This window comes from Hyalella azteca, unplaced genomic scaffold (assembly GCF_000764305.2).
Source record: "Hyalella azteca isolate HAZT.00-mixed unplaced genomic scaffold, Hazt_2.0.2 contig12691, whole genome shotgun sequence".
NCBI classification, from domain to species: Eukaryota; Metazoa; Arthropoda; class Malacostraca; order Amphipoda; family Hyalellidae; genus Hyalella; species Hyalella azteca.
This window is the reverse complement of record NW_025942643.1, coordinates 277,679-304,028: the sequence shown is the minus strand read 5'-3', so window position 1 is coordinate 304,028 and position 26,350 is coordinate 277,679. Positions and strand designations below refer to the sequence as shown.

The window sequence follows — 26,350 nt, the reverse complement described above, 5'->3', positions numbered from 1 at the left end:
CACAATGTTTGTGTGCCTGTAGTTTGCATTAGTTGCGTGCGCCACATTCCCACATCCCTGTATCGGGCTGCTGTAGGCGCAAATATGTGAACCTACACTAAATTTGATAAATCTCTCACTAGTTTATACTTACCGAGCGTTCAACTATTCATGTATGGCCTCATGTATACGCGTAGAGTTCATTGTAGTAGGCCAGTAGATTCTGTAGTTGTTTTTTCGCCTATTATTTTTTTGCAGTACTTATGTAACCATATTAGCTAATGTTTTACGATATATACTCATTTGATATTGTTGATGGCAGATAAGTCTGTTCATTTATGGTACGGAATGATTAAAGGGCTTCGTGATATGTCATCTCATTTTAGCAATGACGTTTGAATGCATGCGCCTCGATTGTCTTCAAGTCTTCCGCCTTGTGTTGGCGAGTAGCTGGCTTCGATGAGGTAGTGGAGACAGCACTCTTATGTTTTTTGCTCAAACGTATTGTACTATGAAGTAGTTTACCCGAATTGCATATAGTTTATTTGTTAGCGGTTGTTTGAGTTCGCGTATTATTATTTCACAAAGTAATTATTCAGCTCATGATTAATTCATCTTTAACCATCCTTTGTATTATTTCATGGCATTGAATTGTCAGTTTTATCAGAATATTTAATGTATCAAGTTAATGATTTCTGTTTAGCCAGCCGCGAATTGTTTTTTAACTGAGCGAGACTTTATCTCAGTAGGCCCAAGGTTCATCGGCCTAATAGTGTAAGTTTTAGTATTCGTTTAGATTAAAAAAGAAAGGTTCGTTGTTGGTTCAGTTTTTTTGGTATAAACATTATGATTGGCTTGTGACTGACCCAGTTTTTTTAATAACGATTCATTTGCCGGACTTATATTATTGTTAGACATTCCATTAGATGCATTCAGATATGCTCGATGGTTTGCAGTGGTGTTGTTTGTCAGCCGACAGGCTGATTGAAATTGAACCAATATACTAAGTTCGATGATAGTTCTATCAAAGTAAACATTCGGTATTCGTACGAATCTCAATTGAAGACACTAGATTTGATAAGTACTAGCAAATTATTTATATATATTCTCCATCATCCTGTGCTGGTTTAATGTCCCAGTCTCTCTGCTTCTCTCCCTCCTGCCAGTGACATGTGCTCCCTGTTGTTGTTGCCGCGTGTCGAGCGCTGGTGTCGTACGTCTCCGCTGTTGCTTTCTTGCCCTCCTGGGCCTATACTTATAAAAAGTTAAGAGATCGTAAGTTCATCAGCCAATCATTTACGGCCTTTAAAGCCAAATCCACCAATCATAGACAAGAAAATAGAGCGTAAGTACTTACGTTCAATTGGCGAGTTTTGAAAGTATGGCACCAGTGAGTTCCTTCAGTACAGGACCTTGCGCAACTCCTTGTGGGTGAACTGCCCGTGATAGTTCAGTAATAATTCTCAGTGGCTTAAATTCCGTCTTTATATTAAACTTATTAAACTCGACGGTGTGTCGGGTAAAAAGCTGTTGTAAAGCTGGTGTAATTATAGTTTTCTTTATTTTAATGCTTATTCGGAAATTTTGCTCATCTGTCCATGACGCCGATCGAGGTACTCAGATGGGAACTTATTAGATTTGGAACTAACCTCTGTCCATTTCTGCCACATATTTAGGAATTACGATGAAACTGAGAGATGAAATTAATTTAAGTAGATTAAGTTCTCTAGCCGATTCGGAGTAACTCGTCGATTATTCAGGTTGAACAGGACTTTTTGTTTCTGTCATTACTGATAAAAGACGTTGGTCTTGCACCTTCTGAGAAGACGACTGTACAGTCTACTGTCAATGTGTGTAATCTGATTCACTGAAGTTTAATTTGAGCTGTCCATGAAAAGCTCTATAGATTACCTTCATCGGATGACGTCTTAAATCACGTAAATAAGCTCCATTAATTGTCTCAATGTTTCTGTGGAGAGAACGACTTTTAATTTCTTTCCTCAAGTTCTGTATTTTTTGTGTTACGTTCCTAGCACTGGAAAAGCTATTGTTTGTAAGAACCTTTATCCTGCGAACATAATCACCTAAGAGAGGCATTGAATATACATCGTTCTCTTTCCTCTTGATATAGTGTTTGAATATAATTAAAAGCCCAGTTTTTGTCTGGCATTCTACGGAGGCCTAATTTCGGTTTTGACTCTGAGCAGCGACTCTCCCCTTGTTCAAGGCCTCTTTTAAGTCTTCATTTTGTCTCCTGAAATTATTTGCTGTATATTTCCTGTGAAGTTTCTCTACTATCTCTAAATTCACTAATGTGATGGATTTTTCCTATCAGTGTGTTACAAATTGATTCAACTCTCAATCATCGATCGCATTTTGAGTCTCCAAAATAAGCGGCATGAAAAGTCGGCCTTTGCGTCGATTGCCACATCCTAAGATATTTACTTTGACGACTTTGTATTGTTGTTGCTTCATAGTTGATCTATATACATGAGAGTAGATATGAATGTCGCACAATAAACGATATTATGTTCTCACAGTTTCATGTCTTCACCTTGCATCCACTATTCCTGTGCGGTGTTGCATAATAGGTTAACTGAGTCCCAAGTTAATTGATAGAGTTAATCATACGTCCAAGCTCGCTTGTTGACTGCATGAAGTGAACCCGCTGGAAAAGATGTCCTGACTCGATGAAATTTCAAAAGTCAATCTCTCTCTGTGCTTGAGATAACCAGAAACGTGGTCGTATTTAATGAGTGCTTCCCGGATCACCTAACTCTTCTCAGTATCTAACGCAATCACTCACTTTCGGTTTAGGTTTTCTTTTAATTAGAAAATAGATTCGGGATGAAAAATTGGATATTAAATAGAAAATACACTTTATTTCAAGTAGGTATCACATGCAACACATTAAGCTAGCTTAACAAAAAAGTTGGAAAGGAACGAGGCTCGGGACGGGGCCGTGGACTTCACTGCGACATGCGACCAACGCCTTGTGCATTGCGTCGCGCTCAGTCCAGGCGAGAAGCAGGGCTGAGAGCAGGGGTTACTTGGGGCAGCAGCTGTAGGGGTTAATTGGGGCAGCAGCTGTAGCGGTTACTTAGGGCAGCAGCTGCAGGTGTTACAGCTGTAGGGGTTACTTAGAGCAGCAGCTGCAGCGGTTACTTAGGGCAGCAGGTGCAGGTATTACAGCTGTAGGTGTTACTTAGGGCAGCAGCTGCAGGGAGAGGTGCAGTTGCCGGCGCAGGCCTCCTTGGTCGCACAGCCGCAGCTCTCTTTGCCTGCACACAAGAACCCGGTCAGGCTACAGCTACAGCATAGAGGCCTCGGCTACACTATACAGACTACAGCGTAGAGGCCTCAGCTACACTATGTAGACTACATCAACATAATTTCGATCTCAGCTACACTATACAGGCTTCAGTAAAGAGGTCTCACAGTTTACACAGGTTATTGTGAATGTTACGCTTCTTCACTAGGAGCTGTGAACAATGATGGGAGGGAGCTGACTTCTCTCGTAAACATACTGCTTCCGATGTCTCTTGATCAAAGAAAAGTAATGCTTCTGTTGTGAAAATAAGTGTTTTGCCATGTCCTTTCTCTCCCTACTCTAGTTATTTCACAATTTTTATTTGCACAATATCACAATATATTATTATATCACAATAACCATAACATCATTTAAGCGGCACTCACATTTGTCGCACTTGGAGCGGCAGTCGCAGTCTTTGCAGTCCGTGCACTTGCTGGAGCAAACCTCCTCGGGACACGGGCACGACTCTGCTTAAGCAACGAACAATGTACAACATGCCGCTGTATACGGCATTAAGCAATGAACAATGTACAACCTGCCGCTGTACACGGCATTAAGCAATGTACATTGTACAACCTGCTGCTGTACACGGCATTAAGCAATGTACAACCCATGGCACAGATGCACACGACAGGCACGCAGCACACGACTTCACCGAGCTCAGTCAGAAGGCAATGCATCAAGAAAATAAACTTCTGCATTATTATCACCTCTTCCCTCCCACAACTCCTGTAATCTTTGTACGCGTCCTTTGAAACAAATCAATGTTTTTTCGTCGTCAAAACCTAGAAATTGTAGAAATTGTTCAAAGTTTTTCTTCTGTGCCGGATGAAATATATTATTCGAAGATAAGAGGATATATTCACCTTCCTTTAATAGTGTTTACTCCAGGTAAAAAATGTCGGTTACTATTAACAAATAGAAGTCGGGTGTCACACTCACCTTGGCAGCAAGGCTTGGGCATGATGACGGTGTTGATAGTTCAGTAGAAGGCGCGTGCGTACTCGGCTGAGTTCGAGGAGTTAATGTAGATTTTCTCGCACGCTACCGCTTATATAGCCTGGCTTAACAACGGCTGTGGGGCATTCATTGGTTCCGTGAGCAAAACTCCGCGTCAGAAATGAAGTGACCATGAGAAGTTCTCGGCTAAATATAAGTAATTTATGTGATCTTTGCATAAAGGATGGGATTTACTCAACCTTGCCCTGGATGTCGGTGATACATTATATAAATAATTCCCATAGTAATGCCTGTAGAAAACTTTTCATAGAGGTACAAGGTCTAGTCGTGAGCATTTCATGTGCAGCTATTGAAGGATAAATCGGTTATGTTCTAATCATCAATATAATACAGAATGTAAACACGTGAAAAGGCCAAATGCGCATAGCGCTAGAATTGTTTAATAAACATTTGGCGCTGAGTTGATAACTCTATAAAAGTGTTCAATGTTTACAATTTACATCGTTGGGAAGCTCGTTGCTCCATCGCTACAACAATTATCAATAAAATAAAGCTTATTCGAGGAAATCGTGTTCAAAATGAAGCGTGCATTTTTATTTCAACCATTGTTATTTTCAGTCTCTCATTAAGAACGCGACTTTCCAGGGTAATATTTTTTAATGTATGTGTTCCTCAAAACGTACGAGATATCAATAAATAAATAAAATAGAATTACAAGTTGAATTCTACCTCATTATCTATCACATAAAATTTATCTTCATTTGAATTAGACAATAACATATACTAGGCCTCTTAAAAACACGCACAAAGGTTTTACATGAATTTTCTGTCACTTTTTACACGAATTTTAACTACGTTTCCTATTTACTGAGCTACAATACGGAATTACTATATGCAGCGCGACTACATATTACACGCGCTAGTCTATCCACCCTTACTAGTCAGCATTACTGTTAGGTCTATCTGCTCTAGGTAGTGAGAGTGATGTATGGATGTATGTGATGTATGAATGTATGTTATGTATGTATGTTATGTATGAATGTATGTCATGTATGTATGTATGAATGTATGTATGTTATGTATGTTTGGTGTGGGGGTGGGTGCGCTGCGGTGTGAATGGACAACGTAAAAACTTATTTACACTTCACTCAATGTTTCACGATGTTTGTCCATTTCTTAATGTGGCTTCCATGATTCCTTAATAAATCTAAGTTTTTTAGTTGATCATTTTTCAACTGGTAGGAGTTGTTACAAACTCGTTGGTTATTTACAACTGAATGGGCAAGTTCAAATGAAATAAAAAATATTACTCTATGCAAATTTCATCCAATTCGAAGAAAATAACTAGAAATTCAATTTGAACCGTAAAAACACTATACACGACGTAAGGAATTAGCATGAAATCGTAGGCCAACAGACTCACCTTTCTTTGACGAGTTATTGTATATTTGAGATTTAAATATAATACCTACGATTATCGTGCAGCTTAAGAGTCACTGCATAAGTACTGCGCTCTGGGTCAACATGATTAAAAATAGTCTTAAAGTTAAAAGTTCGTGGGCGTTCATGCATTACATTTCTCGGACTTGAATAGTGAGATTATATTTGTTGTTATTTCCATGATTAGATAACAGAACAAAACAACGCTAATACTCACGTAGATACAAGATCTAGAAAATTCGTGACCGCGGTGTCGTGAGCAGTGAGCACAACGCTGAGCTGCTCACGAAACCTCGTCCTGTCAGCTGCAGCTAGCTGCGGCACCGGTGCCGGGTATATAAGCAGGGTCCGCGCTGTCACTTCACAGAAAAAGACTAACTTGCATCAGAAGTTTACGTAGTCCTGCCTCCATCTACCACCACCACCATGCCTAAGCCTTGCTGCCAAGGTAAGAAGGATCTAGCAAGTAACATTGGAAATACCGGACAATGTTTTTATATAGTCTTCTATATTATGCAGTAACGGAGGACGATTGAAGTTTTTAGTCTTTGAAGGAAATGGATAGTCTGTCAGAAACGCACGATAATATAAATTTTCGTTAAATATTTCAGTTTTGTTCGCCCAACACGAGAATTTCTGTCTGTGTAGTCGTGTACTGCGTGCCTTCCGTGTGTACAGCAGCAGGTTGTACATTGTTTAATGTCGTGTACAGCAGCAGGTTGTACATTGCTTAATGTCGTGTACAGCAGCATATTGTACAGTGTACGTTGTTTAACTGGTCACATGTGCCCGTGTCCCGAGGAGGTTTGCTCCAGCAAGTGCACGGACTGCAAAGACTGCGACTGCCGCTCCAAGTGCGACAAATGTGAGTGCCGCTTAAACGATGTTATTTTCATTGTGATAAAATAATGTAATGTGATATTGTGCGAATTTAGATTGTGAAATAACTGGATAAGGGAGATAAACATCCTGGCGAATCACTCATTTTCACAACAGAAGCATTTCTTTAATTTCCTTGATCAAGAGACATTGGGATGTATACAGTTTGTTTATGAGAGAAGTACAGCTCCCTCCCATCATTATTCACAGCGCCTATATAGTGAAGAAGCGTAACATTCACAATAGCCTGTGTATAATGTGAGACCTCTTTACTGAAGCCTGTATAGTGTAGCTGAGATCGAAATTATGTTGATGTAGTCTGTATAGTGTAGCCGAGGCCTCTATGCTGTAGCTGTAGTCTATGTAGTGTAGCTGGGGCCTTTAAACTGTAGCTGTAGCCTGACCGGGTCTGTTGTGTGCAGGCAAGGAAAGCTGCGGGTGCGCAACCAAGGAGGCGTGCGCCGGCAACTGCACCTCTCCCTGCAGCTGCTGCCCTAAGTAACACCTACAGCTGTAACACCTGCAGCTGCTGCCCTAAGTAACCCCTGCAGCTGTAACACCTGCAGCTGCTGCCCTAAGTAACACCTGCATCTGCTGCCCTAAGTAACCCCTGCTCCCAACGCTGCTTCTCGCCCGGACTGAGAGCGACGCAGTGTTGTCCGCGGTCCCGTACCGAAGCCTCGTTCCTTCCCAACCTTTTTGTTAAGTTAGCTTAATGTGTTGCATGTGATACCTAATTGAAATAAAGTGTATTTTCTATTTAAAATCAAATTTTTCATCCCGAATCAATTTTCTAGTTACAAGAAAACATAAACTGAAAGTGAGAGATTGCGTTAGATACTGAACAGAGATAGGTGATCCGGGAAGCACTCATTAAATACGACCAAGTTTCAGGTTATCTCAAGCACAAAGAGTTTGACTTTTTGAAATTTCTTTGAGTCAGGACATCCTTTGCAGCGGGTTCACTTCATGCAGTCAACAAGCGAGCTTGGGCGTATGATTAACTCAATCAACTTGGGACTCAGTTAAGCTATTATGCAACAACGCACAGATATAGTGGACGTAAGGTGAAAGACACGAGACTGTGAGAACATAATATCGTTTATTGTGCGACATTCATATCTACTCTCATGTATATAGATCAATTAAGAAGCAACAACAATACTAAGTCGGCAACGTAAATATCATAGGATGTGGCAATCGACGCTAAAGCTGACTTTTCAAGCCGCTTATCAAAATGTGAACGATGAATGAGAGTTTAGTTAATTTACATCCCACTGATAGGAAAAAAAACATCACATTGGAAAATTGACAGAAAGTAGTAAGACTTCACAATGAATATACAGCGAAGAATTCCAAAAAATGAAGACTTTTAAAAGAGGCCTTGAAGTGAAGTCGCTGCTCACAGTCAAAACCAAGATTAGGCTTCGGTAGAATGCCAGACAAAAAACTGGGCTTTTAATTATATTCAAACACTCGATCATGAGGAGGAAGAACGATGCTTATTCAATATCTCTCTTAGGTGATTATGTTCGCAGGATAACGGTTCTTAAAAAATATTCACCCAAAGCTCTTCCAATGCTGGGAACGCAACACAAAAATTACAGAACTTGACGATAAAAATTAAAGTCTGTCTCTCCACAGAAACATTGAGACAATTAATGGAGGTTATTTACGTGATTTAAGACGTCATCCGATGAAGGTAATCTATAGAGCCGTTCATGGACCGCTGAAATTACATTTTAGTGAATCAAATTACCATCATCGACAGCAGACTGTACAGTCGTCTTCTCAGAAGGTGCAAGATCAACGTCTTTTTATCAACAATAATCAGAAACATTAAATCCTGTTCAACCTGAACAATCAACGAGTTACTCCGCATCGCCTTGAAAATTTAGTCCAATAAAATTAATATCATCTCTCAGTTTCATCGTATTTCCTGAATATGTGGCAAATATGGACAGAGCTTAGCTCCTATCTATAATAAGTTCCCATCCGAGTTCTTCGATGGCGTCATGGACAGATGAGCAAAATTTTCGAATAAACATTAAAATAAAGAAAACTATAATTATACCAACTTTATAACCGCTTTTGGCCTGACAAACCGTCGAGTTACACATAAAGACGGAATTTAAGCCACTGAGAATTATTACTGAACTATCACGGGCTGTTCACCCACAAGGAGTAGCGCCAGGTCCTGTACCGAAGGAACTCCCTGGCGCCGTACTTTCAAAACTCGCTAAGTGAACGTAAGTACTTACGCTCTATTTTCTTGTCTATGATTGGTGGATTTGGCTTGAAAGGCCCTCAATGATTGGCTGATGAACTTACGATCTCTTAACTTTTTTTATAAGTATAGGCCCAGGAGGGCAAGAAAGCAACAGCGGAGACGTACACCAGCGCTCGACACGCGGCAACAACAACAGGGAGCACATGTCACTGGCAGGAGAGAGAGAAGCAGAGAGACTGGGACATTACATCAGCACAGGATGATGGAAAATATATATATATAATTTGCTAGTACCTATCAAATCTAGTGTCTTCAACTGAGATTCGTACGAATACGAGGGGGCGATAGAACTATCATCGAACATTGTATATTGGTGACAATTTCAATCAGCCTGTCGGCTGACAAACGACACCACTGCAAACCATCGAGCATTCCTGCATGCATTTAATGGAATGTCTAACAATAATATAAGTCCGGCAAACTAATCGCTACTAAAAAACTTGGTCAGTCACAAGCCAATCAATAATGTTTATATAAAAAACTGAACCAACAACGAACCTCTTTTTCTGCATGTATACGAATCTAGGCTAGTTAACATAAAAAACTATAGCTAACTAAAAACCGAATTGAAAGTCACGTTGTTTTCAATATCTGAATATACTCCAGAGGGTTCGATCACTTCACTTATTTACCCATAGCCATTATTTTAAACTTCTGATTCCAGAAATCAGTTTAAAGCTCAGGAACAAAATGCACAGAAATTGGGACTATGAATTTTTCTTCTCACGAAGTTATAATAGATTGGAAAATTTATCAAAAATTCCGTCCTCTAGTCCGAGGACCAATAAAATTTCGGCTGCTTGGATATCTACGGCGATTTTATACAAACTCTACGAAGTTCATCTGACGTGTTCGGGGATAAATTATATATGGGCTTTGAAAATTCACGTTATCCTGAATCCTGTTATCCTAAAGTCTTGTCTTTCCAAACACCATGATTGGCCAAAATTACGCATCTGTTCAATTATTTCGCAACTAACTACCGTCACCCCTCAGGGGGGACTTCTGACGGGTATCTGTGCTCGTCAGAAGTCCTATGAGATTTCACGCTCCTAGGGGGATTGTTCCTGAGCGCCCCACCGCTGAGCCCGCGTTGTCTGACTGCAGGTCTCAGTTGTGGGTTTAAGTTATTATGTAGGTAATATTATTACTACCTTATATTTCCCTTTTCTGTCTTTCTCGTGCGGGCGGCCGACGTCCCGTGTAAACGACCTCTTGTTCGAGTGTCTTCGTTTCTGTTGCTTTTCACCTGTCCCTCCTTGTCACTTCGTCTCTTTGAGATGCTAACGCTGCTTCTCTCGCGCCAGCTTCGGCGGGCTGGACATTTGAGACCTTCCGCCCCTTGTGGGTGATGATTGACTTGAGATTTTGAATAATTGAGATCTTCCGCCTTGCTGGCGATGTTATGTTTTGACCTCTGGTGCGAAATAGCATGATAGCTGAAACGATAGTAAACCATCATACTACTACTACTAACTACCGTCATTTTAAAGAACGTCCGTTCAAACCAATATCTAGAGTGGAACTCCTTCATTTGGTTCCTGTTTTAACAATCGAATAGAATATTAATTGTTTATCATCGAAAGTTTTACGTATCAAATTAAAACTCTCATTTCCATTTCATAATGCAATCTTTTCTCTCCCTTTAAATGTCCTATGAGTTAGTCACTCTGAATTCAGTTTCAAGACCGAGGTAATATTCCGACGCGATAAGTATCCTAGATACGCGCCTCTTACAGCCCCTTATGCTCATAGTTCAAGCAACATAAGCCCTTAATCATAGACAAATCTCTGTACGTTCTCGAAACTTTCGTGTTTGTTCGATTCGATGCCCTTCTTACGGAGAACTTATATTGAGAAATGAGGGCTTTGTGCTAGAGCATTATTTTAAAAAGCGGTTTTGCCGACTTGTTCTTCAAGAAACTCCGCAAATCAGAATTATTTCAGGAACTTTCCAACAGTTCGAGTATTTCTTTGTTTTTCTTTGTTTGTTGAAGGAAAAATATGATACCCAAAAGATGTTACATTTAATAAAATGAATAACGTATCACAGGCATCACAAAAAAATAACATTTCGACTGCACGTAAATGAGAGACGTAGGCCAACTCGATCCAGGGCGCTGAGTAACAACGAGAAGCGGCGTGAGCAGGTGTTACTTAGGGCAGCAGCTGCAGGTGTTACAGCTGCAGGTGTTACTTGGGGCGGCAGCTCAGCAGCTGCAGGTGTTATAGCTGTAGGGGTTACTTAGGGCAGCAGCTGCAGGTGTTACAGCTGCAGTTGTTACTTAGGGCAGCAGCTGCAGGGAGAGGTGCAGTTGCCGGCGCACGCCTCCTTGGTCGCACACCCGCAGCTCTCTTTGCCTGCACACAGAGGGCGGCAAACGGTCATCTACAATATACAGCTCCAGTATACAGCTCCAGTATGCAGCTCCAGTATACAGCTCCAGTATACAGCTCCAGTATACAGCTCCAGTATACAGTAAAGTATGCAGGCTTCTGCTACAGTTTAGTCCCTCAGCTACAGTATACAGGCTACAGTGAATGTTACGCTGCTTCAATGCCTACAGTAAATTACGAGTTAACAAGCTGCCCTTCCCTTAAACATATCCCGTTTCCGATATATCACCAGTAAAGAAAAATAAAGCTTGGAAATGGAAGCATTGCCAGCACCCATACATATTCGAGCAGGACGTTTCTCTCCCTAGTCCAGTTATTTCACAATCGTAATTTGCACAATATCACAATATATTATTAATTTTATATCACAATGAACATAACATCTTTTAAGCGGCACTCACATTTGTCGCACTTGGAGCGGCAGTCGCAGTCTTTGCAGTCCGTGCACTTGCTGGAGCAAACCTCCTCGGGACACGGGCACGACTCTGCGGCACACGTCACCAGTTAAGCAACGTACAATGTACAATCTGCTGCTGTACACGACATTAATAATGTACATAACCTGCTACTGTACACGACATTAAGCAACGAACAATGTACAACATGCCGCTGTATACGGCATTAAGCAATGAACAATGTACAACCTGCCGCTGTACACGGCATTAAGCAATGTACATTGTACAACCTGCTGCTGTACACGGCATTAAGCAATGTACAACCCATGGCACAGATGCACACGACAGGCACGCAGCACACGACTTCACCGAGCTCAGTCAGAAGGCAATGCATCAAGAAAATAAACTTCTGCATTATTATCACCTCTTCCCTCCCACAACTCCTGTAATCTTTGTACGCGTCCTTTGAAACAAATCAATGTTTTTTCGTCGTCAAAACCTAGAAATTGTAGAAATTGTTCAAAGTTTTTCTTCTGTGCCGGATGAAATATATTATTCGAAGATAAGAGGATATATTCACCTTCCTTTAATAGTGTTTACTTCAGGTAAAAAATGTCGGTTACTATTAAGAAATAGAAGTCGGGTGTCACACTCACCTTGGCAGCAAGGCTTGGGCATGATGACGGTGTTGATAGTTCAGTAGAAGGCGCGTGCGTACTCGGCTGAGTTCGAGGAGTTATTGTAGATTTTCTCGCAGCTACCGCTTATATAGCCTGGCTTAACAACGGCTGTAGGGCATTCATTGGTTCCGTGAGCAAAACTCCGCGTCAGAAATGAAGTGACCATGAGAAGTTCTCGGCTAAATATAAGTAATAATAATATGTGATCTTTTCATAGAGGATGCATGGGATTTACTTAACCTTGCCCGAGATGTCGGTGATACATCATGTTAATAATTCCCATAGCAATGCCCATAGAAAACTTTTCATAGAAGTACAAGGTCTAGCCGTAAGCATTTCATTTGCTGCTATTGAAAGATAAATCGGTTATGTTCTAATCATCAATACATATAATATAGAATTAAAACACGTGAAAAGGCCAAATGCGCATAGCGCTAGAATTGTTTAATAAACATTTGGCGCCGAGTTGATAACTCTATGCAAGTGTTCAATGTTTACAATTTACATCGTTGGGAAGCTCGTTGCTCCATAGCTACAACAATTATCAATAAAATAAAGCTTGTTCGAGGAAATCGAGTTCTCTAACAAGCGTGCATTTTTAATTTTACCATAGTTGTTTTTCAGTCTCTCATTAAGAACGTGACATTCCAGAGTAATATTTTTTAATGTGCGTGCCTCATTACGTATGAGAAATCAATAAATGAATCAAATAGAATTACACAGTTGAATTCTACCTCATTATCTATCACATAAAATTTATCTTCGTTTGAATTAGACAACAACATATACTAGGCTGCTTAAAAACACGCGCACATGTTTTACATGAATTTTTGTCACATTTTATACGAATTTTAACTACGTTTCCTGTTTACTGAGCTACAATACGGAATTACAACATGCAGCATAACTACAAGTTCTAGTCTATCCTTATTCGTCAGCATTACTGTTAGTTCTACCTGCTCTTGGTAGTGAGAGTGATGTATGAATGTATTTGATGTATGAATATGAGTGATGTATGAATGTATGTGATATATGAATGTATGTGATGCATGTATATGTTGTACGTTATGTATGAATGCATGTTATGTATGTATGTTATGTATTTGTGCTATGTATGAATGTATGTATGTTATGTATGAATGTATGTTATGTATGAATGAATGTTATGTATATATGTTATGTATGTATGTTATGAATGTATGTTATGTATGTATGTTATGTATGAATGTATGGTAGCAGAGTTGAGGGATGTTTGGTGTGGGGGGGGGGTGCGCTGGGTGCGAATGGACAACGTAAAAACTTACTTACACTTCACTCAATGTTTCACGATGTATGTCCATTTCTTAATGTGGCTTCCATGATTCCCACATAAATCTTAGTTTTTTTAGTTGATCATTTTTCAACTGGTAGGAGTTGTTACAAACTCGTTGGTTATTTACAACTGAATGGGCAAGTTCAAATGAAATAAAAAATATTGCTCCATGCAAATTTCATCTAATTCGAAGAAACTAACTAGAAATTCAATTTGAACCGTAAAAACACTATACACGACGTAAAATATGCGCGCGCGTCTGCGTTGCCGGTTGTAAACAGTGCCGGAATTAGCATGAATTAAGTCGTAGCCCAATTAAGAGACTCACCTCTAATAGGTCGAAAAAAACACACTGGCAAGTTATTGTTTATTTTAAAGTTAAAACAACACCTACGATTATCGTGCAGCTTAAGAGTCACTGCATAAGTACTGTGCTCTGGGTCAACATGATCAAAAATCGCCTTAAAGTTAAAATTCGTGGGCGTTCATGCATTACATTTCTCGGACTTGAATAGTGAGATTATATTTGTTGTTATTTCCATGATTAGATAACAGAACAAAACAACGCTAATACTCACGTAGATACAAGATCTAGAATTGTGCAGAGTCGTGCCCGTGTCCCGAGGAGGTTTGCTCCAGCAAGTGCACGGACTGCAAAGACTGCGACTGTCGCTCCAAGTGCGACAAATGTGAGTGCCGCTTAAACGATCTTGTCATTATTGTGATATAATAATATATTGTGCAAATAAAGCTTGTGATATAGCTTGATAAGGGGGATAAACATGTTGGCGAAACACTCATTTTAACAGCAGAAGCATTACTTTTCTTTGATCAAGACACATCGGGATGTATACAGTATGATTATCAGAGAAGTGCCGCTCCTTCCCATCATCATTCACTGCGCCTATTGCAGAGGTGTAGCATTCACAATAGTCTGTGTAAACTGTGAGACCTCTTTACTGAAGCCTGTATAGTGTATCTGAGATTGAAATTATGTTGATGTAGTCTACATAGTGTAGCTGAGGCCTCTACGCTGTAGCTTGTGTCACTAGTGTAGCTGAGGCCTTTAAACTGTAGCTGTAGCCTGACCGGGTCTGTTGTGTGCAGGCAAGGAAAGCTGTGGGTGCGCAACCAAGGAGGCCTGCGCCGGCAACTGCACCTCGCCATGCAGCTGCTGCCCTAAGTAACACCTGCAGCTGTAACACCTGCAGTTGCTGCCCTAAGTAACACCTGCAGCTGTAACACCTGCAGTTGCTGCCCTAAGTAACACCTGCAGCTGTAACACCTGCAGCTGCTGCTCCAAGTAACACCTACAGCTGTAACACCTGCAGCTGCTGCCCTAAGTAACACCTACAGCTGTAACACCTGCAGCTGCTGCCCCAAGTAACACCTACAGCTGTAACACCTGCACCTGCAGCTCCAAGTAACACCTACAGCTGTAACACCTGCAGCTGTAACACCTGCAGCTGTAACACCTGCAGCTGTAACACCTGCAGCTGCTGCCCCATACAAAACTTGCAGCTGTAACACCTGCAGCTGTAACACCTGCGCCTCCTGCACCTCCTGCACCTGCTGCCCTTAGTAACTCCTGCTCGCGCCCTTCTCGTTGTTCCTCAGCGCCCTGACGTTAGCTTCAGTCTCTAATTTCCATCTAGCCGAAATGTTATTATTTTGTGATGCCTGTGATATGTGATTCTTTTTAAATAAATGTTATATCTTTTGCGTATCATATTTTTTTCCTTCATCAAAGTAAAACAAGGAAATACTTTAACTGTTTGAAAGATCTTAATTAATACTAATTTACGAAGTTTTTAATGGATGAAGTCGGCAAAACCGCTTTTTGAAAAGGTGCACTAACCAACATTTCTCGATATAAGTTCCCCCTAAGAATTGCATTGAATCAAGCTAACACAAAAATTTCGAGAACGTACAGAAATTTGTCTATGATTGTTGGCTTATGTTGCTTGAACTACGAGCATATGGGGCTGTAAGAGGCGCGTATCTAGGATGCTTATCGTGTCGCCATCAAACCTCGGTCTTGAAACTGAAGTCAGAGTGACTAAGTCATAAAACATTTAAAGGGAGAGAAAAGATTGCATTATGAAATGTAAATGAGAGTTTTAATTTGATACGTAAAATTTTCGATGATAACAAATATCATTTATCCATAGCTTCGTCGGATCAACTTAGTAGAGTATGTATAAAATCGCCGTCGATATCCAAGCACCCAAAATTTTACTGGTCATCGGACAGAGGATGGAATTTTTGACAAATTTTTCAATCTATTAGAAACTTCGTGAGAAGAAACATTTATAGTCCCAATTTCTGTGAATTTTGTTCCTGAGCATTAAACTGATTTCGGAAATCTCAAGCTTAAAATAATAGCTAGGTAAATATGTAAAGAGATAAAACTCTCTGGAGTATATTCATCTAGTGAAATCAAAGTGACTGTCAATTCGGTTTTTATTTAACTAATTTTTATGTTGACTAGCCCTCGGTCCACGTCAATTACCATATTATCCTGCACCATCAGACGCAATAATCGATTTTGGGAGGAAAATGGTTATGTCCTGACCATCAGGACTGCAAGATGAGCTCGAAATTACATGTACCGCAGCCATGATATCATTTCCTTGCTTAGCTTGCCAGAAGGAGATATCCATTTACAAAATTGTAAAAATGTCCTGAAATTTACTTATTAAATACCGCTAAAGACGGTTATGTATTGATGAAAATTGGATGTGCAAAATCGATAAAAAGCTATTATAAGAATGTGAAAACTATTCTGTTTTCACATTCTGTTTTCACATTCTTTGCATAAACTATAGGAATGCGTTTCTTACATTCGCTGCATGACTCACCACCTCTTGAATGACACTCACATTCCTCGCATGACTCATCACCTCATGGATTATCTGTGCTTGTAAAACCGATTCTCGACATGCGAAATCTGTGAACAATAGATATACCGTTATACTGTCAAATATACTTTAAACAGTATAAACAGATAATTTCCAATTAGTAATTAAACGAAGTGATAGATGTACGTCTTTCTCATGTTAATTATTATATTCAGTTTCTTTTAAATTATTTATTTCACGGTAATAAATGAGTCACCTTTGCGGTAAGGTTCAGTCATGGCGAGGCAGTGAAGGTATAGCTCCTGACATGCTGGGGGATCTTGGGCTTGTGGGGGGCGGCCACGCGTGACACTCCTATATATAAGCTACCCAAGCTTCAGTTCTGCAACACGCAGCCATTCTTCAACAAACTTGATTCATTTCGGCTAAATTTCGAAATTTTTACAACGTGGAACATTTTATCTTCGTGTTTTCTTCGTGTTTTTTGATAAAAAAAATGTTTTAGAATTGAATTGAATAGAAGTGTCGGCACTGAAGAAATAGGCCCATATAGTTTTATCTTCTGATCCTATTTTCTGGTTTTCGAGGACATTTTTTTCAGTAGCAGCTTATAGAGCATAGCAATTTTGTGTTTCAAGGGCCACTATTCCGAAATTTTTGAGGCATGATAGCCGAATAAAGAATTTATAATTGAAATCAAACTTAAATGGGAAATATGATGGAGCCCTAAATTTAGTTTTAAATTATTGTATCTAAATTATTCAAAGCGAATAATGTTACTAATAACTTGTCGTTTTAAGCGATCATACAAGAATTATTGTTTCATAATTGTAGAATAAATTTGTTTCAATTAGAATTTATAGGAAGCCTCAACAACCCTGACACTTTCTTTGGCTATCAGTGATAGCCAACGGTTACCCTGACTCTTTGGGTATCAGTGATAGCCAACGGTTACCCTGACTCTTTGGGTATCAATGATAGCCAACGATTACCCTGACTCTTTGGGTATCAGTGATAGCCAACGATTACCCTGACTCTTTGGGTATCAGTGATAGCCAACGATTACCCTGACTCTTTGGGTATCAGTGATAGCCAACGATTACCCTGACTCTTTGGGTATCAGTGATAGCCAACGGTTACCCTGACACTTTCTTTGGGTATCTGAGATTACCAGCGATAACCCTGACACTTTCATTGGGTATCAGTAATACCCAATGATTACCCTGATACAGGGATGCGAATTGTGTCGCTCAGTGCATGAAATTCCATCGCTCGAGCTCAAGGCAATTCGCTGATGTTCTGTTTGTTTCTGGTAGAATGGCGACGAACGTCAAGGTGTAAAAAATGAAATAATTATGATTCTTTAACATCGCTGAGCAGAGGAATTCAGGCTACTGGGGGCGCTGCTGAATCTGCATAAACAGGAGTGTGCAAGTCACGCGGGTGCAGAAATGCGTTAAAAAAAGAGAAATTTCTCATTATTTGAGCATTGCTCTATTCATTTTAATCTTGTAGCAGTGCAGTTCAGGAGAAGTTTCAGCAATAGAACTAAGAATTTGAGTAGTCGCCCATCTTATACAATCGTCTTTACAATGAGTAACTTTTTTATGAATAGTGTTATAATCAGATGATTCAAAGCATGAACGACATAAAAAATTAATATAGTTAGGATAATAATAAATAATAGATAATATAGTAATAATAACAGTTAATAGTTAAGATTATAGTAATAATAATAAATATTAATAACAGATAGCTAAGCTACGCGACCCAAAACGTACAGGTATGAGTCATGGACATGGAAATGCTATTCAGTTGTTACTATATGAAGTCAGCATTATTCTTCTATTTCCATCGGATATATTTACAGTGAAAAGTTTTGGCGAAGGCACGGATTTCCGAGCGTAAAGAGCGTAAAGAAAGAAAAAACCCGCGCACGTGGCGATTCTTACTTGCTTATGATCGATGGCGCTATAAAAGTGTTTGTTCATAGGAACATAATTTGTTCATAGAAACATGATGACATCCCATGTTTTATTTTCAAGAGGAATAAAAATGAAGATAGCTCGGTAGAAAGAAAATTTAAATGTGTCTCGTACATTTCAAGAGACGTTATAAGCAGTTGTTCAATGTTCTTCGCTCTTTGTCTCATCTCGTCGAATGTTCTGGAGTTCTTGTCTGATCCTTGCCTTCAAATCTGCAAGAGATTGAGGATTATTAATAAAAATAATTCTTTGGATTACCATTTAGTACTTTATATAGGTATTTGTTCATGTTTAGAAAGAAGAAAAAGTCGTAAGACATGCAACAGTCCCGTTCCACCCCACGTTTCCACTCTATCACCCACTCTAAAACATGCAATTGTCTGCATGAATTTAATAATTAAAGTTTTATGATCAGTAATAAGAGATTTGGTATGAAATGTTATAGATATTAATATTTTTAAACCGTATTAGTATTTTGTTAATAATGAAGTACAATCTTCTACGTAGAAGCAAAATTTGATAGCTTCTAAATAAAGTTTCTCAACCCTGAATGCTGTGTCAAGATAAATGATAACCTCAGAACTACATTCAATCACGTACGAGCTGCGAACGCTCATTTCGTAGTACATTCAATCATAATAAATATGCTGAAATCTGTTGACCACTATGCACGATCAGCTTAACAGTATATTAGACACTAAATTCGATAATCTCAGAGCTAAAATCTACTCTTTTTACGCTCTATTTGCATGATCGTCTTGTAGCTTCGAAAAATATACTTTGTATTCCGTTAGATTATTTCCGAATTGCATCCGATCATCTTTGAACTGACCGGTCATCTTCTGGTCGGTCTGATTACCCTCCTTTTATGCCTACATATGACCAGCTTACAACTATTGAAGATATCAAAATCATTCACTACCATATTTATAAAACATACGATAATATTTGTACTACTATAGATTCCCTTCGAATGAAAGAAAGCTTAAAATTAGATTTAATCCTCGTATCATGACGAAGAAACATTTCAAACTGATATTCATCATGTTTTAGGAGATTTTTATACTAGGTATTATGAAAGTTTTAAATATAAAGGATAAGCATACGGAGCTCACTGCAGTATACAGGAAGCTATGAACAAGGACATGAAACAAGAGCTTTTGTGTCAACAGGAAAGAAGAAAAAAAATTGCCGCCAAGAACAATCGCGCTGCTGCTGACAGTGCAAGCTTCATGGTTTTTTCTGCAGGTAAACATTCGGAACAGTTAGAAATAAGTAGTTGCGGTGGTAGTCTATACTGTCAGTATTGTTACCATATATATGAGCGCGTTGTCGCCTCAGTCCTCACTGTTATCTTCCATAATACTCACCATGAGCTCGTTGTCGCGTCACTGTTATCTTCCATAATACTTACCATGAGCTCGTTGTCGCCTCACTGTTATCTTCCATAATACTTGCCATGAGCTCGTTGTCGCGTCACTGTTATCTTCCATAATACTTACCATAGACTCATTGTGGCATCTACCTCAGAACTATCTACATTCAGAAAGGCTACCATGAATCCTTACTCGATTGCACCAGTAGTTAAAAAATGTGAGCACCATTTCTTTTCCATGATATTGCTCGATGTCTGGATAATTCCAATGGGGATATTTTATGCCTATGCAAATTATTCTCTGGTAAGATTAGCATGGCGCCGGAATGCAGGCTGCAAATTCAATCTCCTAACATACGAGTTAAAATAATATTTTAAGTTATTTGTCTCCACACGTTGTTCTCAATTTTTAATATTTTGCTTTGAAATATAGAAAAAATTCAAGGTTGAGCCTGTGATTTAGTTATGTTCGAAACGCAAGTGAAATATTACAATTTTCAGCCGAACTGATTATAACTTCACAAATTGCGCACTCATTATTTGGTATAGCGGTACAACTGTACTCATTCATCACTTATTATATTTGATAGTGCTACATCTGTATAATCATTCAGCACTTACTACATTGTATAGTGCTACATATGTACTCATTCAGGACTTATTACATTGCATGTTGATAAAACTTTACGCATTCGTCACTAATTACGGGTCATAGTGATATAACTTTAAGCATTGAGCCCTACTACTTTTATAATGAACTTTAAGCATTGAGCCCTATTACTTTTTATAATGAACTTTAAGCATTGAGCCCTATTACTTTTTATAATGAACTTTAAGCATTCATCCCTATTACCTTTTATTAGTAATCGCCTTGTTTCCGTTATTGTTATCCGTGCGCACAGAACTGCCGGCGCGGTGCCGTGCGCAGAACCCGTCACTCCCCCCCCCCCGGCCTCCACCGCCACTTGTCCCAGCCAACATCTGTCTGTTGAATTAACCCTACTTCAGTGAGCTATGATGAATTGTCCTTTGTCAACACATGACGATTAAATTAACCTTACTTCTTTGAGGGACTGCTGAATTGAATTTTTTCAATAGTTGACTGATGAATTATCGTTATATTACCAGGGGACTGAATAAGTAATTCCTATCTCAGTAGGTGACTGTTGAATTGACATATATCGGTAGGTGACAGTTTAATTAGCCCTATTTCAGCAGGTGACTGTATAATTGATTCTATTTCGGTAGGTGACTGTTTAATTAACCCTATTTCAGTAGGTGACTGTATAATTAGCTCTATTTCAGTAGCTGACTGTTTAATTCACCCTATTTCAGTGGATGACTGTTTAATTAACCCTATTTCAGCAGGTGATTTTTTAATTAGTCATATTTTAGTAGATGATTGTTTAATTAACCAATGGCTTTTGAATTTCCAATGGGCACATTTTATGTCCCTGCAAATGATTCTCTGGTAAGATTAGCATGGCGACGGAATGCAGGCTGCAAATTTCAGCTTCTAGTGTACGAACAAAAAATATTATTTCACGTTGTTTGTTCCCACACGTTCTTCTCAATCTTTAATAGTTTGTCTTACATATAGAAAAACGTGTAGGTTGAGCCTGTGATTTAGTCTTGTTCGGAGCACAAGTAAAAAATTAAAGCTTTCATGCGCTTCAAAGCTAGCAAATTATGTTCGAGCGATCAGTATATTATTTTACACTGAGGCGATACTATATACTATATATGAGGGCGAACTTAAACAGACTTCTAATGAAATATGGCAGCCTACATTTACCTCTTCAGAAGTAGGAAAACTTCAACAGATCTCTCCAGAAACAGGATATAATATAATTACATCCTAATATAATATTCTTATATTAATAATTATTATTAATTCTTAATATCCTAAATATATAATAATTTTAATTATAACTACAGAAACAGGATATAATATAATTTCTTAAAGATTCACTCATAAAACGGCTAGTCATTCCAACAGAAATCTTCTTAATTAGGATTAGTTCAAAAGACTTCTGAAATTACAAAAATTCAAAGGACACCCTAAAGCCGCGCTTTAGAAAGGAGTTGACTAGGATATCATACTATACAAAGACTTCAAGCTCTAGGATCGCGACTAGCCGAGCTTAGGTCCGAACTAACATGTCACAAGATGGTCGCGAAAACCTCGCTTCAAGACTTCACAACAACAAATTACTGGAGAAACGCCAATTCAACAGTCACCTACTGAATGAAGAAGCATTTAGCGGTCACCTAGTGAATTAAGATTTACGCCACCGCCACCAACTGAAATCGGATTACCTTTATAGTCATCCGCTCAAATTAAGTTAATTTAGTAGTCACGTACTGAAAAAAGGCTAATTAAACAGTCACCTACTGAAATATGACTAATTAAACAGTCACCTACTGAAATAGGGTTAATTAAACAGTCACCTACTGAAATAGGGTTAATTTAGTAGTCACGTACTGAAAAGAGGCTAATTAAACAGTCTCCTGTTGAAATATTTGAAATATGACTAATTAAACAGTCACCTACTGAAATAGGGTTAATTAAACAGTCACCCACTGAAATAGGGCTAATTAAACAGTCACCCACTGAAATAGGGTTAATTAAACAGTCACCCACTGAAATAGGGCTAACTAAATAGTCACCTACTGAAATAGGGCTAATTATACAGTCACCTGCTCAAATAGGGCCAATTAAGCAGTAATCTACCGATATATGTCAATTCAACAGTCACCTACTGAAATAGGAATTAATTCTTGAGTCCCCTGGTAATATAGCATTAATTCATCAGTCAACTATTTAAAAAATTCAATTCAGCAGTCCCTCAAAGAAGTAGGGTTAGTTTTATCGCCATGTGTTGACAAAGAACAATTCATCATTCGCTCACTGAAGTAGGGTTAATTTATTCGCCAAGTGTTGACAAAGGACAATTCATCATTCGCTCACAGAAGTAGGGTTAATTCAACAGACAAATGTTGGCTGGGACAAGTGGCGGTGGAGGCCAGGGGGGGGGGAGTGACGGGTTCTGCGCACGGCACCGCGCCGGCAGTTCTGTGCGCACGGATGACAATAACGGAAACCAGGCGATTACTAATAAAAGTTAATAGGGATGAATGCTTAAAGTTCATTATAAAAGTAGTAGGGCTCAATGCTTAAAGTTATATCACTATGATACGTAATTAATGATGAATGCTTAAACTTTTATTAACATGCAATGTAATAAGTCCTGAATGAGTACATATGTAGCACTATACATTGTAATAAGTGCTGAATTATCAAAGGGTATATCACTATACAATGTAATAAATACTGAATGCGTAAAGTTATACCGCTATAACAAATAATAAGGCGCCAAATACATTTTAATATTAAATAATAATAATAATAATTACATTTTAATAATAGGGCGCAATGTGTGAAGTTATAACCAGTTGAGCTGTTCAAACTCACGCAGGAAACAGCCATCCTGCTGCGCTACTGCGTCACTGAATGATGGGTCCCATGCCTTCGATGAATAAATGAATGAGACGCAGTGAATAACATCAGCTCGATGCAGTTCAGGTACATCAGCTAACATGAGCTAAAGTTCAGCTCATCAGTCAAGTATAAATAAAAAATAAATGTAAACAATCATATAATAAATAATTGCTGAAATTCAGCTCAGATACTTCAGCTCATATGAGTTAAAATTCAGCTCATCGGTGAAGTAAATGAAAAAATCGTAATATAAATAACTGATACAATCTTCTATATACACCGTGAGTTATGAAGGTGATATGACCTCAAATCACGTAGAGTTGTGTGAGGCGCGGACTCTTATCTCTGGAGTGGAGGATGAAGTGAACAGAATATTATCTGATGACTCGAGCACGCGGGACTGATGGAACTGCGAGCGAAGTATCAATTAACATCGCCGAATAATTATTTACATAAGCAAAGAACATTTTTAGCTTAGATTTAATTTCTCAGATTAGCTTGAAATTACTGGTGATGATAATCGTGATAGCATTCACGCAAGGTACAGAATATTTGCAGCTGTATGTGAACGCAGCTGGTAACGTGTGCAAAATTTTCATTATCCATGTTTGCGTTTGAATCAAATTCAGAGAGAATTATTAAGTGGTGCATGTTTTACCAAAGCAAATGTTATTCATTGTGCTTGCATAAATTGGTTAATATTTTGGCACCCCTTGTGACATCTTCTACGATGTTAACAATTTGGATTTAGAATTTTTAATTTGAGGGATACATTTCATATTTTTTGGTTCATGGTTTTCAATTGAAATCATCTGACTGCGCAGGATGCTGATAACTCCTAACAATCCGTGCTCTACTAAATAAATCAGACTGCAGATTTTTCATCTTGTCTACTTGACTACTTTTTCATCTTGTCTTGTCCTCAATTCATGAGAATTGTCCTCAATTCATTCTTGTCCTCAATTCATGAGAGACTAAGCACATTTTTACGTTTATATGTTGCATTTATGAAGTTTCCAAATGCGAATATAAATGGTCAACAAAATAACTTTTTTTTTATCTTTCATCACGACAGAAAATGTATAATCACAACCTGAGAATTAACTTTAGATAAGAAAATTCTAGCAGGACAAGCTGTAATAAAACTTTCATTGAACTGTGTTTTGGAAGTTATTCGGAGTAACTGCACTATTTTTCCTATGTGCATCACTCTAATCATAATATTCAGACCAAGACAAGGTAAAGCGTCTGGAACAACAGGTTTAAAGCGCCTCTCTCTGTGATGCTTTCGCTTGGTAGTTGCTTTACGTTTAGACCTAACTTATTTGTTAGAAGCATTAAGAAGCCAAAACTTTGACGTATGTAGATTTATGAAATTCAATTTGCACAATATTAAGCCCGAATTAGTAGAAAAATCTAGGTTTTCATTTGGACATTTTTGAACTACTGGCCTTAGCTGTACCTGGTAGCCGCCTTAGCTGTACCTGGTAGCCGCCATAGCTGTACCTGGTGGCCGCCATAGCTGTACCTGGTGGCCGCCTTAGCTGTACCTGGTGGCCGCCTTAGCTGTACCTGGTGGCCGCCTTGGCCGCCATAGCTGTACCTGGTGGCCGCCATAGCTGTACCTGGTGGCCGCCATAGCTGTACCTGGTGGCCGCCATAGCTGCAAAGTTAAGCCTAAGATGGACGGACTCGTTGCCATGGACAGGACAGGCTCCTCGCAGCGGCTGCCGCACATCCCGCTGGCCGCGGTGCCGTGCGCAACAATTACGCATCGGGACCTAGGGTGCGTAATGCGTACGTCATCCACGCCGGCTGCGGTCAGAGGCTAAGATAAAATTGCTCTGCCCGCCGTGTAAAAACGTGTAAAAAATTAGTTTGGGAGGACCTATTGCTTACTAGAACTTGATGGATGTAGTACCTGTACCTAGACACAAAAGATGCTTTAAATTTTAGAAGCTATTTGTTAATTGATGAATGCATCAGTCTAGAAGATTTATGCAAAGGATCTATGATAATAACATTTTTGGCCCCGCAGTAAATAATGAGTTATTTATACTATTTATGCGTTGTCATATTTCCCATGAGTATATTTGCCTAATAGAAATCACCAGCGTCGAGCTACAATCCAGCAAACGCATGAAATTAAAAATTTTTAACAAAAATATTAGAATTCAATTAAATGTATTGAACAAAATAAATTCATGTGGTATTAAGAATATAATTATGAATTCGGTAGAATATATACATTAATCAGATGCAGAAGTGTTAAGAGATTCCCTTCGAATCTTGGTGCCCTTCGAATCTGAAAAAAAACGATTAGCTCGGTCATATTTATTGAAGTGCATTGATTCATTAGCTATAATAGGAAATTCTATTCAATTTTATGAATGAATAATAATAATAATTCAATCAAATTGATTCGTCAGCTACTACGGCATTCTGAACGATGAGATAGATTGTCAAACGAAAACAACATGAATAAGAAAACTATGAAATTGCACATGTACAGCGTGTGTTATGGAATTGGTTATTTGCTAGCCCTTACAAAGAAAAAAGAATTCCGTATACATATTCTGTTATTTGCAAGACAACAAGACGAGACGACATAACTCAGGGGCTGCCGCTCTCAATGAATCCGACCTTGCGTCGGTGATATGTACCCTACGACCTCCTTAGCCTGGGAGATCTACTTCAGCGTACTCAAGGACGGGAGATTTATGAAGAGAACTACGTACATGATGTTTATGAAGAGAACTACGTACATGATGTTTATGAAGAGAACTACGTACATGATGTTTATGAAGAGAACTACGCATGATGTTCATGAAGAGAACTACGTACATGATGTTTATGAAGAGAACTACGTACATGATGTTTATGCTGAGAACTACGTAGCTACATGTTGTTTATGAAGAGAACTACGTACATGATGTTTGTGAAGAGAACTACGTACATGATGTTTATGAATGGAACTCTTTA

General features: G+C 38.9%; 2 long non-coding RNA genes across 2 annotated transcripts; one reads left to right on the top strand and one right to left on the bottom strand.

The window, feature by feature from the left end:
* Positions 1-2,841: 2,841 nt before the first annotated feature.
* On the bottom strand, positions 2,842-4,327 carry LOC125178783. Its single transcript, XR_007157019.1, has 3 exons — positions 4,235-4,327; positions 3,676-3,759; positions 2,842-3,260 (listed from the first exon to the last, which is right to left on the bottom strand). It is a non-coding gene; the product is annotated as an uncharacterized LOC125178783 (long non-coding RNA).
* Positions 4,328-6,482: 2,155 nt separating this feature from the next.
* On the top strand, positions 6,483-7,337 carry LOC108673952. Its single transcript, XR_001931010.2, has 2 exons — positions 6,483-6,557; positions 6,994-7,337. It is a non-coding gene; the product is annotated as an uncharacterized LOC108673952 (long non-coding RNA).
* Positions 7,338-26,350: the final 19,013 nt, after the last annotated feature.